Source organism: Nyctereutes procyonoides, unplaced genomic scaffold (assembly GCF_905146905.1).
Source record: "Nyctereutes procyonoides isolate TBG_1078 unplaced genomic scaffold, NYPRO_anot_genome, whole genome shotgun sequence".
In the NCBI taxonomy this organism is placed as follows: domain Eukaryota; kingdom Metazoa; phylum Chordata; class Mammalia; order Carnivora; family Canidae; genus Nyctereutes; species Nyctereutes procyonoides.
In genome coordinates this window covers 9,293,736-9,308,768 of record NW_026575043.1, presented here as the reverse complement: position 1 = coordinate 9,308,768, position 15,033 = coordinate 9,293,736, and the positions used below count along the sequence as shown (strand labels likewise).

At 42.7% G+C, this 15,033-nt stretch overlaps 1 protein-coding gene across 1 annotated transcript in view; it reads left to right on the top strand.

Moving 5' to 3' along the window:
- Positions 1-1,600: 1,600 nt before the first annotated feature.
- The window catches only part of RNF144B (ring finger protein 144B), a 172,944-nt gene continuing 159,511 nt past the window's right edge, over positions 1,601-15,033 (top strand). The window contains exon 1 of the mRNA XM_055322531.1: positions 1,601-1,684. The gene's annotated coding sequence lies outside the window, so the exon portion shown is untranslated. The remainder of the gene's footprint in view (positions 1,685-15,033) is intronic.

Genomic DNA, 15,033 nt, shown 5'->3' with positions numbered 1-15,033 from the left:
GCTGATACTCACTGAACATGTGGCTCTGCCAGAGATCTCTGAGTCCTTCCCATCCCTACCTCCCACCCTCATTTGTTCTCTGTAGCCCATAGTCTTTCTCAAGCAAAAATCTCATCTCATGGTTACCTTGCTTGTAACATTTCAGTGCCTCCCTGTTGTCTGTGGAATCAAAAGCAACTTTAGAACATGGCCTCAGGGCAGCTGAGTGGTTTAGTGGTTGAGTTCTGCCTTTGGCTGAGGATGTGATCCTGGGGTCCTGGGACTGAGTCCTGCTTTGGGCTCCCAATAGGGAGCCTGCTTCTCCCTCTGCCTATGTCTCAGCCTCTCTGTGTCTCTTATGAATAAATAAATAAAAATTTAAAAACAAAAACCAAAACAACACATGGCCTAGCGACTCTATCTGATCTGGTCTCTGCTTCCCTCTCTAGCAGGTCTCTCCATTCTTCCTCCCACCCACTGGTACTCCCTCCTCCAAAAAAGAATCCCACAACCATAGCGAGCTTCTTGAAATTCATTGAATTTCTTACCTTTGGCTTTCTTTCTACGCTATCCCCCTATTGGAACACTCTGTTCCTACTTTCCCAACCCTTACCAAGTTATATTCACTCTTCAGGTCTCAGCTTAAAAGCCACTCCCCACCCCCCCAAAAGAAAAAAGCCACTTCCCCTGGGCTCCACCTATAATGCCTTCCTTTAGCCCCTCCCTCCATCAGAGCATCAACCTTTAACAGCCTGATCACTTGTGTGCCCCTCTATTCATTTCCGTGAAGTTAGGGATGTTGCCTTTCATGTTAACTCTTCTACCCCTACCAGCCAGCAAGCACCTCAAACTAGCAAGCTTTCAATAAATTTTGGCAGGATAAATAAAAAAGGGCCAGAGTCTCTTTAATAGCTATTTGCATTTTCCAGAGCTGTGTTATAAACTAGTTGTTTCTTAAGGTAATTCCTAGCATCACTTAAGGTGTGATTGACATGACTGACTATGAATACTCCTACACCACCTCTAACCTGCTCCATAAATACACATCATGTGTATGAATAAATGAACACACGGAGTGCCATTTAACGAGTCACCTTCCACATTCCCAGGAGGGATGATGATGTCACTGCCTCCCAGCTCCTGCATGTTAGTGATGATACAGTGATGTTTTCACAGATGCCTTCCTATGGTTATCTTTTTCTGTTCTTCAATATGCTCTGCCTATTGCTAGTTCGTTGGCCTTAGAACTCTCTTTGAACACATTCACCTGCTCCTTCCCAGAACTTTGGCTTTCAGAAGGGTCCCTCTCCTGAGAAACGGAGGCTCGACATGCTCAGTAACCAAAGCCAGGTGTAATTAACCGCTCTCGCCTAGACTCGGGGCCCTAACAGGTGGCAGGTATCACCGGTGCCGGCAAAAGAGACCTGCCCTGTCTTGTACAGCTGAACACATCCTTCTGGAGACCAATCTGAAGTCCTGGCAACCACGTTTGATCATTGGGAACGTCGACATTCTTGAAACAGTAAAAATGGAAGGAGTTATTTTGGAAAACTGAAAAAAATGACTGGCCGGAGACCGAGCACGATCTCCGAGAATATCAAGCGTTAAATGATACTGTGGGTAAGGCCGGTGGAGATGGAGGCAGGGGACGAACGCCAGCGGCGCCTTCCTTGAACCTCATCGGGTAGATCAAAGATTTTAAAAGGTGTGTGTGTGTGTGTGTGTGTGTTTGTTTGTTTTGTCTTTCTCTGAAATCGCCCAGCCCCAGAATGTCAGGGACCACAGTGGCTGCCCCTGCGGAAGGAGAGCGCATTTCTGGGGGAGGTGTGTGCGTGCGCGCGCTGGGGGGGGGGGAGGGCTCGGGAGAGGGGCCACCGCTCTCCGGCGTAAACAGCAGGGGGAGAAGGGGAGCGCGGCCGAGGGCGGAGGGCGGAGGGCGGCCGCAGGGGGCCGGCGCGGGGGCGGGGGCGGGGGGCGGAGGCCGGGGCGCGGGGCGGCTGGAGCCCGGAGACCCGCGCGCCTCTGCTACGCGCAGCGCTGCCCGGGGCGGGGGGGCGGGTGCTGACAGCGGCCGCTCCCTGGGTCCCCGCTCCCGACGCGGACCTCGCGCGCAAGGTAAGCAGGGGTGCGGGGGGAGCCCTCGCCGAGCGCTGCGCGGCGGCGGCACCGGGTGCGGGGTCGGCCTCCCCCGGGGGCTCCTGCGCGCCGGGCCAGCCCCGGGCGCGGGGACGGGCTGCGGGGACTCCGAGCCTCCGCCCGCCGCGCTGCTACCCCGCGGCCTGCCGGACCCCCGGCTCCCCCCGCCCCGTCCCCCAGCCCGCGGGCAGCCCCCCAAACCCCGCGCCCGGCCCGGGGTGGGAGGGCAGGCGGGAGGTCCTGCACCCTCTCCAGGTGCGTGGCGCAAGCACCCACGCCCCTTTCTCCCCTAGACCCTGCAGTCCCCCCCCCCAGGTTGGAACATCACGATCCCTCTCCTTCCAAAACACGCACCCCCACCCCTCCCAGCCTCGGTGTCTAGCCTAACTTGGAGGGCTTTGGTGATAACCCTTGGTCAAGGCAGGTGTAGCGTCTTCTCCTTCCTATGTGCACCCAGCAATGGGTTGAGGGTCTTTGGGGGGCATTCTTCCTGAAAATTAAATACCGTGAGGAGTTCACAAGGTTTTCTGGGTGACTGCGGTGCTCGTAGAACTTTATCACAGCCTAGAGCGTAGGTCCTGCTCAAGCGCCGAGATGCCCGATTCAGAAAAGTAAGGGTGGGTGGTGGGGTGCAGCCGCAGACTTGTGTGTAAAGCGCTCCGGGGGATTGCGCTGTGCTCTTCACCGCAGAATCTCCTCTAAGTATCTTGAAGGTCCGCAGAGGAGGGAGAAGAGGCTCCCAACTGTTGGTGAGCATCACCTGCAGAATAAAAACAGAGCCAAGGCTGGTTTCCTCCAAGTTGATGAATTTGCTGGGGTGGTTGGTTCTGAGTTGGCAATTTGGGGGAAGGGAGGGTTAACGTGCGTTTGAAACTCACATTTAGGGTGGAGAGAAATGCCATACTTCTAAGAGCCCCTGTTTAAGAGTTAGCTTTTAAACATCACTTTTGTTTTTTAACGTAAGAATTCCTTAAAAGAATTCCAAAAGGACTCTGGCGATTAGAAGGGAACGAGGCCTATTCCTATGAAAACCAGAAAACCTTCCCTGGCTGTGCTTGAATTGACTTTCTGTCAATGGCCGCTGGCATCATTACATGTTGGTTGCTTTACAGCTGAAGATCCAAATGCACTACATCTCTAGGAACCAGAAGGAAGGATTATCATAGAAATTAATTTAGGTTCTGTTCACATTCCTAATTATTTCTACCCTGAATTGGTGAAGGGTGTCTGTAAATTATATGGTATTTAAATTTATGCAAATACTAAATGCTTCTCCATTCTCCACTTTGTCATAGATGTGCATCTGCTGCTATTCATACGGACCTCTATCTGAACCATGCTAAGTACCTACCAAAATCTCAGAGTAAAGACCAGGGAAAATAAATGTTTTTATTTTGTATTTGGAAAATTAAGGTGAAGGACTAAATCTTTAAAAAAATACTGTTCAGTAGGTATCATACTAAATCATACCACTTTTTATGAAATGAGATGCTCATTATGAAATAGGGATGGTATTTGGTAACTGCTTTCAAGGATATTAAGGACAAGTAGGAGACTGTAAAGCATTTTGAACTTTTAAGAAAAGAGTCACTGTCTAGGTATTGAGCCAGTATGATTGTTTTCCTGGCAAACTTTTTCTCCTTTCTAAAATTAACTTTCCCCTAGGAAAAATAGTGCAGATGCACACGATTCAGCCAACCAAGTCAAGAAAATACTGTGTTTGAATTTTAAAACTGACCTTAATTCATCCCTATAGATCTAGAATTTGCAGTCTGTACCACAAAATATGCAGAAATATTCATTGCTTGCTGACCTTTTCAAAGCACTGGCTTAATGAGGGTTGTTATGGACAGAGTACAATATTATGTTATGAATTTTGTTGGCTTAAGCAAAACTGTTATTATTTTCCTAAAGATTTGGTATAGATGTGTGTACCCTGGGTCTGGGGCTTACATAATTATGGATGTATATGTAACACATGTTTTCAATAGGAACAAAAACCCACAATATTTTTCTCTGCGGCAGAATGCTGTAAGCATTAGGTTTTGATTACTTTTTCATGGAAATCTTAATATGACAGAACTAAAAACTTCAAGGAAATAATTCCATAAAGATCTATTTGGAACTGAAGGCCTTGTTAATAAAAGATGCAAAGAGCCCTTAGCTGTGTGCTTAGCATACATGGAACAGTCTTTTGTGAGTGAGTAAGGGTGGCAGATCCAATTCTGGCAGCCTCAGACAGCGGATGATTAGACCCTGCCACTCTTTTACAGACCTTTAATTTGGTCTGTAACTTGATGCTTCACTGACCCTACACTCTCCCTGCCACGCTAGCTCACAGAGGAATTGCTGGCACTCTGCTTTGAATTTTTTTCCCTCCCATCAAATAGAACATGTTTGCATTGGTTGCAGAATGCAGTTACATTTTTAGCACAGTATTCAAAGAAATACCTTTAGCCACAAAGAAGAGTAGCTTCAGTGTAGCCTAGATCACAAATTGCCGTATTTAATCAAGTTATATTAATTTCCCTTGATTCAACTATGTAGAAATAATAGTGTCATGGAGTATTAAAATTGGAAGGCACTTTAGAAGTCATCTAGATTCTAATAATTTCTTTCTACAGATGAATATTGAAGCACTCATAGCTGTAATCCAAACTTCGAAAGTAGACGTTAAGTTTTATATTCTTTCCAGTTTGTGTAGTCATGAGGAATTTGCTCATTCGAAATGAATTTATACATGAGTTCAGTAATGGAGCAATGGCAGCAAAGTAACTTGCAAATCTCAGCTAGATTTACAATGAATCTCAAAGTGTGACCTTAAAGGCAATGCAGGTAGGTCCTTTACAAAGGTGGTGAGGTACTTTACACTAGTATCCTGTGTTTTTTTTTTTGCTACTTTGCCTGGGGATTGCTTCAGCTGACCGATGAAGAAAAGGCATGTCCTAAGAAGAAGAGTAGGGTGCTAGGGCATGTAGTGGGGACTTAACTTAATCAGTATATCATTCAGGAATGGTTAGCCTTCAGAACCCTCCCTAGGGATTGCAATCTGAAATAATGGAAGCAGTCATTGGACTTTCTAGCCTTCAAAACCCTACTTAATTAAGGCTTCATTCTAAAAAATCCTGCTTCTTGATGTCTGTCTTTCAAGATCTGCCCAACATCCTAGCACCGAGACATTCTTTTGTCACTTATAAAAGAATTTGTCTTGGGATCCCTGGGTGGCTCAGCGGTTTAGCACCTGCCTTTGGCCCAGGGCATAATCCTGGAGTCCCAGGATGGAGTCCCACGTCGGGCTCCCGGCATGGAGCCTGCTTCTCCCTCTGCCTGTGTCTCTGCCTTTCTCTCTCTCTCTGTTTATCATGAATAAATAAATAAATAAATCTTAAAAAAATTTGTCTTGAAATGTAGGCATCAATCTTCAGAAACCATATAGAATCTATGGAAGTATTCTTGTCAGTGGTATGTCTCATCTCAATCTCTGTCTCAATCTTTAAAAACATATATATTTTTTCTTTATAATTTCATGAAATTTTGGTGATTTACAAGACATCTGTAATGTGACCAGTGTGCCACATCTCCATTGCTCTCTGTAAGTAACTCTTTGATGTCTTTGTTGCATGGCACCATTTCCTTCAAGGCTTCCTTGATTTATTTTTAAATTAAAGATTTTAGGGGATCCCTGGGTGGCGCAGCGGTTTAGTGCCTGCCTTTGGCCCAGGGCATAATCCTGGAGTCCCAGGATCGAGTCCTGCATCGGGCTCCCGGTGCATGGAGCCTGCTTCTCCCTCTGCCTGTGTTTCTGCCCCTCTCTCTCTCTCTGTGTGACTATCATAAATAAATAAGTAAATAAGTAAATAAATAAATAAATTAATTAATTAAAGATTTTATTTATTTATTCATTAGAGACACACAGAGAGAGGCAGAGACATAGGCAGAAGGAGAAGCAGGCTTCCTGGGGGAGAGCCTGATGCAGGACTTGATCCCTGGACCCCAGGATCATGACCTGAGCTGAATGCAGATGCTCAACCATTGAGCCACCCAGGTACCCCTTCCTTTAAGTCTTCTTAGACATTTTGTCTTTTTGTGTCAGCGAACCAGAGCATTTATATATTAAATATGTATTCCTTTATTGCATATATTTTCTTTTTTTAATATTATTGTCATGGCAGTATATTTGTTTGACTGTGAAAGCGTGTGTGTCATTAGGCTCATTTCTGTGACTTTCAGACCAGGATAGTAAAGGGAAACTTACAAAATAGTGTAAAAATGAGCATTAGTCTGATAGGATTGAGAATCATTGCCCTACAAAGAATATTTCTTACTGAATCTGACACAAATACAGCTGTTTAGCGGTAAAAGTTTTACCTTTAGTTTCATGAATCTACATATTTTAATTGGATTCTTTTGCCTTTTGTTATTTATTCTACTGGATTGACATTTAGTCTTACAAAAATGGTTGTTACCTTCTTAAAGTTTTTTTTTTTTTTTCTTTTTCCGTGGACTCTATGCCCCATGTGAGGCTTGAACTCAGGATCCTGAGATTGGGTCATATGCTCTACCGGCTGAGCCAGTCAGGCACCCCCTTATGTTTAATCCTAAAGCTTCTTCTTTTTTTTTTTTTTTTTAAGATTTTATTTATTTATTCATGAGAGACACAGAGAGAGGCAGAGACATAGAAAGAGGGAGAGGCAGGCTCCCTATGGGGAGTCCAATGCTGGACTGGATCCCAGGACCCTCAGGATCATCCCCTGAGCCAAAGGCAGACAGACGCTCAACCACTGAGCCACCTAGGCATCCCAATCCTGAACCTTTGAGCCTCTGAGGAGAATCTTTGAGCCTGTAAGAATGCTTCTTTCCCCTTGACTACCAGTCTTCCACTGAAGTCTCCTCCGCATCCCCCAAAGCTGAGGCTGTTTTCTGAAGTAGTGGGTTCATAGAAAACTTATGTAAAGCCTTTGAAAGCCCCACTGCCAGACCCAGACATGGAACATTCCCTCCTTGGCTCTACTCTTGGTGCTGCCCTGCTTCTGGATCTGCAGTTTGGAAAAGTTGCAATGAGCAACTCAGGCAGAGTGCGTAACCCCCTCTTCACCCTGCCTCCTCTTAGAGTATAGAAGGGCCTTGTGAAGTTTTGCTTGATGTTTTCAAATAAGTTCTTGTAACTTAATACTTCTTTCCCATCATCCTTAATTAGGACAGACTCTTCTTTTTGAAATCCTCCTCTCCATTAGCATACTTTGGTACTTTATCACTATTTTCTGGGAAAGCATGTGAGCAGAAAGAGGTAAGAGTATTTGAAATATTGTATATAAATATGTATATAAATATATTTAAGTTTACAAGTAGGCTTATGAAAAAGGCCAAGGAGCACATCAGACAATGGACTACTTTTACATTTTGGCTTTGGAAAACAAAGAGAAGCATAGAGATGACCTTCAGAATCACCTCTGATCCCACTACCTGGGGGTACCACATCTAACATTTTGGCATGACTTTTCTGGTTTTAACTATGCACATGAGCGTATATGCATATGCAAATGCTGTTACAGAATTAAGATTTTTTTCCTATGCATTGTTTGTTTTTTTAAAAAAATTAACAATATAATAATTGCCCATACTATTCAACATTTTTTCTTTAGCTATCTGGACTATATTTTATTTGCTCATTCTTCTTCTGATAGCATAAAAGGCATAGATTATATCTTTCAAAAATTCCAACTGTCGCTGCCTTTAAGGTTTTTGCTTGTTTTTTTTTTAATATGACATGAGCTTGTTTTCCCTAATCAGTGCCAGGAAGAAAAGATATTTAACAGCTTTCTTTCTGTAAGATGAGAAATTGGACATATTCACTATTTCTCTTTCTCCATCTCTAACATGTCCTAGTTTCTTGTTGATAAAATCTAGTGATGTAATCTAGGGTTATTAAAATCAAATCTATTATCATTCATCAATGCTGAAATAATTTATTTTTTTGTTTAAAGAATTACTTTTAACATTTTCTTTAAGGTTTATACCCAAATTGACCAAGTTTATTTAGACTTAACTCTGCGTAAGTCGTTTTACTGCTTATAACTAGTTAATAATATTATCATTCCTCCATCCTTAAATTCATACCATAACAAATTTAAGTATATATTCAAGTAAATTTTTTAGGTCGTGTGTAGCTAAGGATGTTTTTATGAAGTTGCTTTCAGAAAGCCTTGCACAGCTGAGATTACTTTCTGTTGTTCTTGCTTTATATAAAGTGCTAGGGTCACAGTTCTTAAGTTCTCTAGATATGGCTTGACTGAATTCTAAAAATGAGGGTTGCAGAAAAGAAGTCTGAGGTCTTTCTGATTGCTCTTCTTTTGTAGGTAATCTGTTTTACTTGCTTAAAGAAAGATGATTAAAGCATTTTCATTTCTCTAATACTAAAAAAAAAAATTTTTTAACAAACTATATCATGATGATAGTCTTTTATTTTTTCCTGGTACTCTTTGAGTAATATTGATTTGAAGACTTAAAATCTGTTTTTCATCTCAGTAATCAATTCTTTTGATGATTTCTTTATTGATATTTTTCTTTTTGGAATTATGCATACATTTATGCATTCACTTCCTATATCTCTTGTTCCTTTAATAAATGTAAACTTTTTGTCTTTTTTTCTGACTATTGGCAGAATTTCTCAAGCCTATAATCTACAATGTTGAGAATTTCAGTTATTTCCGGTATGTTACTGTCTCCATTGTGACTTTTGACTTGGCAATATTTTTGATTGTCTTTCCTAATCTCAGATCCTTCCTTCTTTGTGATTACCTACTTTGGCTTCTTTTATTTATTTATTTATTTATTATTTATTTATTTAAAATTTTATTTATTTATTCATGAGAGACACACAGAGAGAGAGGCAGAGACACAGGCAAAGGGAGAAGCAGGATCCATGCAGGGAGCTCGATGTGGGACGCGAACCAAGGACTACAGAATCACCACCGGAGCCAAAAGCAGACGCTCCACTGCTGTGCCACCCCAGCGTCTCGCCTACTTTGGCTTCATAGCTATGATGCCCTTTTGCTTCTTACTGGGTGTCAACCACATAGAAGATCCATCCAAGTTTCAGGTGTACGGCAAATTTATTTCAGTACATACCAATTATGGTAATTCCCTAGAAGGGTCTCCTTTTGAAATACAGTCTTTTCATATACCTAGTATTTTCTATCTGCTTGCTCTACCTTGGAGAAATAACGTCTATTGTTTGAGAATCAGGAGTTAAGATGGGTCCTGTACACATGGTGTGGGGCCCTGACTGATTCCATGGTCAGTGAAAGAAGGAGAAAGTCGTAATGTGCTGTGATTTACTTTACCACCTCAGAGAGAAGGTACTCCTGGAGAAGGAGCCAGAGACTGACGGTATTCAGGAAAAGAACTTTGACTCTTCACCAAAATGTTTTTTATTATACAATGCCTGAACTTCATTAAAATAGAAACCACTAAAAAAAAAAAAAAAAATAGAAACCACTGGGAATGCCTGGCTGGCTCAGTCAGTACAGCATGTGACTCTTGATCTTGGGGTTGTGAGTTCAAGCTTCATGCTGGGTATAAAGATGACTTAAAAAAAAAAGATAGAAACCTTTGTCTCAGTTTTCGGATACTTTTATACATTACTTTATTTTCTCAGTCCAGTGTGCAGTGGGCTGTACAAGTTGGTAACTCTTAAAACAATTGTTTTTGAGTTTCAGGGCCATGGCTTTTGGGTTCTGAAGATGGTGGGTTGAATACATTCCTTAACACTAGTAATGGAAGCTTTGCAAATTACTCTAAGTCTTCTTAACCTCATTTCTTCACCTGGAAGAAGTAGTGTTTACCGCCTAAAATGATTAGGAGATTACAGGGGATAATTGTATAGGAATTGTAAGGACATAGTTTGTGGTAGAAGCATGGATGAGATGGCCCTCGGAGAGTGTGGAGCAGGAAGTGAGGCCTTCGACAATGAATTCCTGAGGGCACAGAGGAAGAGTCAATAAAGGGGTGGCCAGAGTGAAGAACAAAGATCAGACGAGTGTAAAATTAGAGAATCGGAGAGGATTTAGAAATTTTGGTTGAAAAGAGCAATCATTAGCATTGTGTGGTCATGAGTGTTGGGTTTGGCAGTTGGTTAGAATGACCTCAGCCACAGACCCTTGGAGTAGAGAGAGTAGAAAGAAAACTAGAGTGGGATGATTAACAAGTGTAGGAAAGAAGATAGGAAGTTTAAACAGCCAATGGAAAGAATGTTCCTTTTTTAAAGGAAAGGGATAAGATAGGAAAGAAGAGAGAAGTCAGCAGCAAGGTGGATACTCAAGATTGGAGATTGGGATTTGAAGGAATAGCAAAATTTCAGAAGAAAAGAAGGCAAAAGTTTGCCAAGTCCATTTTTTTCCCCCAAGTAAGGACATTATATATCCTACTGTCTAATACTAATTTCCAAAAGGATGAAAATATTGATGTGAAAAAAATAAATACAGCTTTATGAGAAAGTCGGTATCTCTTCTCCGTTGACTCTTTTCCATCATCATATAAGCATATTCTCCATCTTAAAACATAGGTAAGAAATAATGAGGACCTATGTGAACACAGTGGCAGAGTGGCTAGAGAGGAGGGATGACATAAGTAGCATTAATAGGACTTGGTGACTGATTGGAGGTGGCAGGTGGGAGAGAGGGAGGAAGCTAAGAGGACTCCCACAGTGGCTATACAACACGGTGCTGTCATGAAGGAGGAGCGGGGCCGGGAAAATAAAATCCCATGGACTCAGTCCAGTATGCAGTGGGCTGTACAAGTTGGGAACTCTGTAGCTTTGACTCCTGCTCCTGGAAGTTCCAGCTAGACCCCCACTTCACCCAACCACCCCACCCCAGCTGTTGTCTTCTCATGCTTCATGGGTTGGTGCCTGCACCTAGCTTTCTGCAATTATTTAACTCTTGGGAATTGAAACCTTACATATAGGAGTTTGTGAACTAAAAGACTACAGGTATTTTATACTGGAAAAAAAGTGAAAATGAACCAAATGATAGGAATACAAGTCCCGGTGTCACAGGAGGTCAAGATGGAACCTCTTGAGTTTTCAGTTTTAGTTGTGACTCAGGGCAGCAAAGGCCATATTCCAAAGTCAGGTGTAAGACCAAATGCGGAACTGGATGAGCAAGCACAGGAAAACCAGTTTAGTATTGTTTGTGGTTAGCTTATTGGCTACTTCCAGCTGGTAAAACAGGATGGAGAGGCTAAGAAAATAATGATTAGAAGATAGTTTTTAGGGCAGCCCCGGTGGCCCAGCAGTTTAGCATTGCCTTCGGCCCGGGGTATGATCCTGGAGACCTGGGATCAAGTCCCACGTCAGGCTCCCTGCATGGAGCCTGCTTCTCCCTCTGCCTGTGTCTCTGCCTCTCTCTCTCTCTCTCTCTCTCTCTCTCTGTCTCTCATGAATAAATAAAATCTTAAAAAAAAAGAATTAAAAAAAGAAGATAGTTTTTAGAGGGATGCCTGGGTGGCTCAGCGGTTGAGCATCTGCCTTCGGTTCAGGTCCTGATTCCGGGTCTGGGGATTGAGTCCCACATTGGGTTTCCTACGAGGAGCCTGCTTTTCCCTCTTCCTATGTCTCTGCTTCTCTCTCTGTGTCTCTCATGAGTAAATAAATAAAAAAATATATATATTTTTTATAAAGATAGTTTTTAGAGAGTTGGTAGTGGGTTTGAGTCCCTGCTTCTGGCTACCTTGGGAGGGGGGTGTGAAGTAGTGCCTCTTCTACTCAAGTCCAGAGAAAGGGGTTTTATGCAGGCCATTTAGAGTGTTTAATGGGGAGGCATAGTAGATGAGAGATTGGTGCCTGAGAAATCTAAAGGCCGAGACCAGCTAGCTTCTCTATTGGTAGATCAAACAAGGTGGAGCTGCACTGTGCCATCACTTGAGAGAGCACAGACTGTGGGGTTGGTCTCCAAGGACCCAAAGTAGCCCTATATGGAGAGTTAGCTAACCTGGGGTCATCTCAGGTCATGTGCAGGAGAGCCACCTGGACCTAGCAGGGTAAACTGAGGAAAGAGCCATAAGCAATCCTGTGCAGCAGGGGATTTGTAGATGAAAGATCCCCAATGATGGGGGTAAAGCTGAAGCTTTCTACCCCCATTTCCCTCACCACCATCCCAAACCCTGGCTAACGAGGAAGAAGTAAACTTTAAATACCCATCAAGCTCACAGATCACCAGCATTAGATTATTAGTCAGGGAGAACTTTCCTGCTGCCTCTTCCCCACACCTGCCACCTCATCCCCACTTTGGTATCAGAAAGTGGCATAACCTGTGTTAGCAATCTGGCCAAAGAAAGAAGACTCTTCCCCTGTCCACCTTTCCCAGTACAAGGGGAGAGTGTTCAGTAAAGTTGTTCAGTAGGCTATAGTCGCAGGAAGAAGTTTAACTTTACGTGAAGTTGGAAGTTTGAGTGCTGTATTTGATGGGATACATTAATTACAGAATGACGATCGATTTTTTGGATTTAGAGTGACTTGAGTGTCCTCATTATTTAAGAGGAAACTGAAAAAGTCATGACAACTGTCCTGAATTTCACCCAAGGACAAGAGAAAGGACGAGCCTCACATACTAAAAGAGGTGATGGAGAAAACAGATAAAGTCATTTTCTGATTATATCTCATGAGTCCTGCTTGTTCACTGTAAGGGTCGTACATATGAAACCATCTGCGGTTTTTCAATCATCCTTAACTGACAAGAGGATGGAAGGGGAACACAGGCTCTTCCAGGAATTAAACAGAAATGTCACGATAACTATTTTCATTTCTTAAAAGGATGCTGGGAGAATTTTAATCAGTCAATTAAAATATACAGCAGGTAATTTAAGAATAAGGTTTGCAATCTGTTCTACAGCTGGGGAAACGATCTGAGATACTGCCTTTGTGAAATAAGCCCATAACACATTTTCTCCCTTCTGTTTCTGAAGAATCACAGAAGCCATAAATGGTTAAGATTAATTGTTCATCATTTGTATTCTGCTGTTGGTCAATTAAAAAAAAAAAAGCATGTGTTCCTGTAAAACAATAAAGATGATGCCCATAAGCCAATACACTCTAGAATAAACAAAAATGCTAATGGATTTCTTTTCAGCTTTTGGGAATTTTAAAAGGGCTTTAAACTATTAGCTTCCTTATTATCTTCCCAGAATTTGCAAAGTTATTCAACCAAAGTCTTTAATGGTAAAGCAGTGACAAGGGAGCAATCTAAATAACATTTCTATTAATGTGTTCCTAAAAGTGGAAAAGTCAACTTGAAAAATATGTGAGTCACCTGTAAAGTATTTACACTGAGAACAAGTGGAGTTTATCCCATAGATGTGGAATCTTGGGTCCAGACGTAGGATATTAGATTGACCCAAATAGATGGAAGGAAGTGGTGACTTGGCACGGGGACGTGAGTCATCCTTCTGTGAGTCGAGAGGAAACCCAGCTGCGCCCTTAGGGTCCTGAGGGCGATGCCACGTTGTGCTAGTGCTCTGCCAAATGTGACGTACAGGTCCTTTAGCACAGTGGTGAGAGCAAAAGTGCTAGATGTGGAATGACCTGGGGCATATGGCATCTCCTAGAGTCGCTGTTTCACTGGGATAAGGAAAATTCTAAAGATGTCTCCTGAGATCCTTGTACCCCCCTACAAATCCCTTTCCCTGGAGTGTGGATGGAGCCTGTGAGGATAAAATGTTACTCCCATGATTTTGTTTCATTATCCTCAATATCAAGGCTGGAGAGAGACTGGGCATGCTGAATCACTATTATTATAAATCTGAAACTAATAGAACACCATTAACTATGCTGGAATTAAAAGAAAAAAAAAAAGACTAGGGAGAGATTCACCTGCTGGCTTTGAAGAAGCATGTTGCCACATTGTGAGAGGCCACGTGGCTAGGACTCTGGTCTGCCTGATGAGTTTGGGGTGTGGTGTTTCATGGCTATGGAAAACTAACATATCCCCCCATTTTCTCTGGTCTGTACTCTTGGAGTGGTTACAAGGCTATGCTGGATATTCTTATTTAATCCTCTCAACCTCCTATATGGTGCATTCAACTTCTCTGTTTGTGTCCTGGGCTTTCTTCAGCTTTATCTTGAACTTCACTGATTCTCTCTTCGGCTGGTTGCGTCGATCAGCTTTTGCTTTAATAATACAGAGAAACAAGCTACTCACAAACCTCGGTGGTTGACAATAGGTATCTCTTTCTTGCTCGCATTGCACATCAGTGCCTGCAGGTCAGGCACACGGTGTTTGCTCTAGGTGGTGAGTCAAGTTCCGTCAACTCCATTGTGAGACCCAGGCTGGAGTAGGGGAGCAGCCCTGTCTGGGTCCTCATGGTGTGCAAGAGGGCTGGTGGGCTTGCAATGTTCCCAAAAGCCTCTGCTCACAGCTGGTGTGCTGTCACTTAACACCATTGACTGACACAAGTCAGTAGCCAAGTCCATGATTGAGATGGAGAACCAGACCCTTTACCAAGGGAAGATAAGAAACATTTTAAACAATGCAACATATGAAAATGGCCTGCTTTTATTTTTCCATGAACCATATTTTATTTATTTATGAGAGAGAGAGAGAGAATGAGCAGGGGGAAGGAGCAGGGGCAGAGGGAGAAGCAGAACAGGGAACCCCACTTGGGGCTCGATCCCAGGACCCTGCTATCATGACCTGAGCCAAAGACAGGTGCTTAAATGACTGAGTCACCCAGGTGCCCCCCATTGACCATATTTAAAATTCTAGATGTTCATGTAGTTTTTCTTTTTTTTTTATTTCATGATATCTTGTTCTTGACTTAATATGTTCTATTCCCACCTTTATTTTGTCAAACATTTTATTTTATTTTTAAAGATCTATTTTAAAGAGATAGTGAGAGAGAGCACAAATGGGGAGGAGAGGGAGA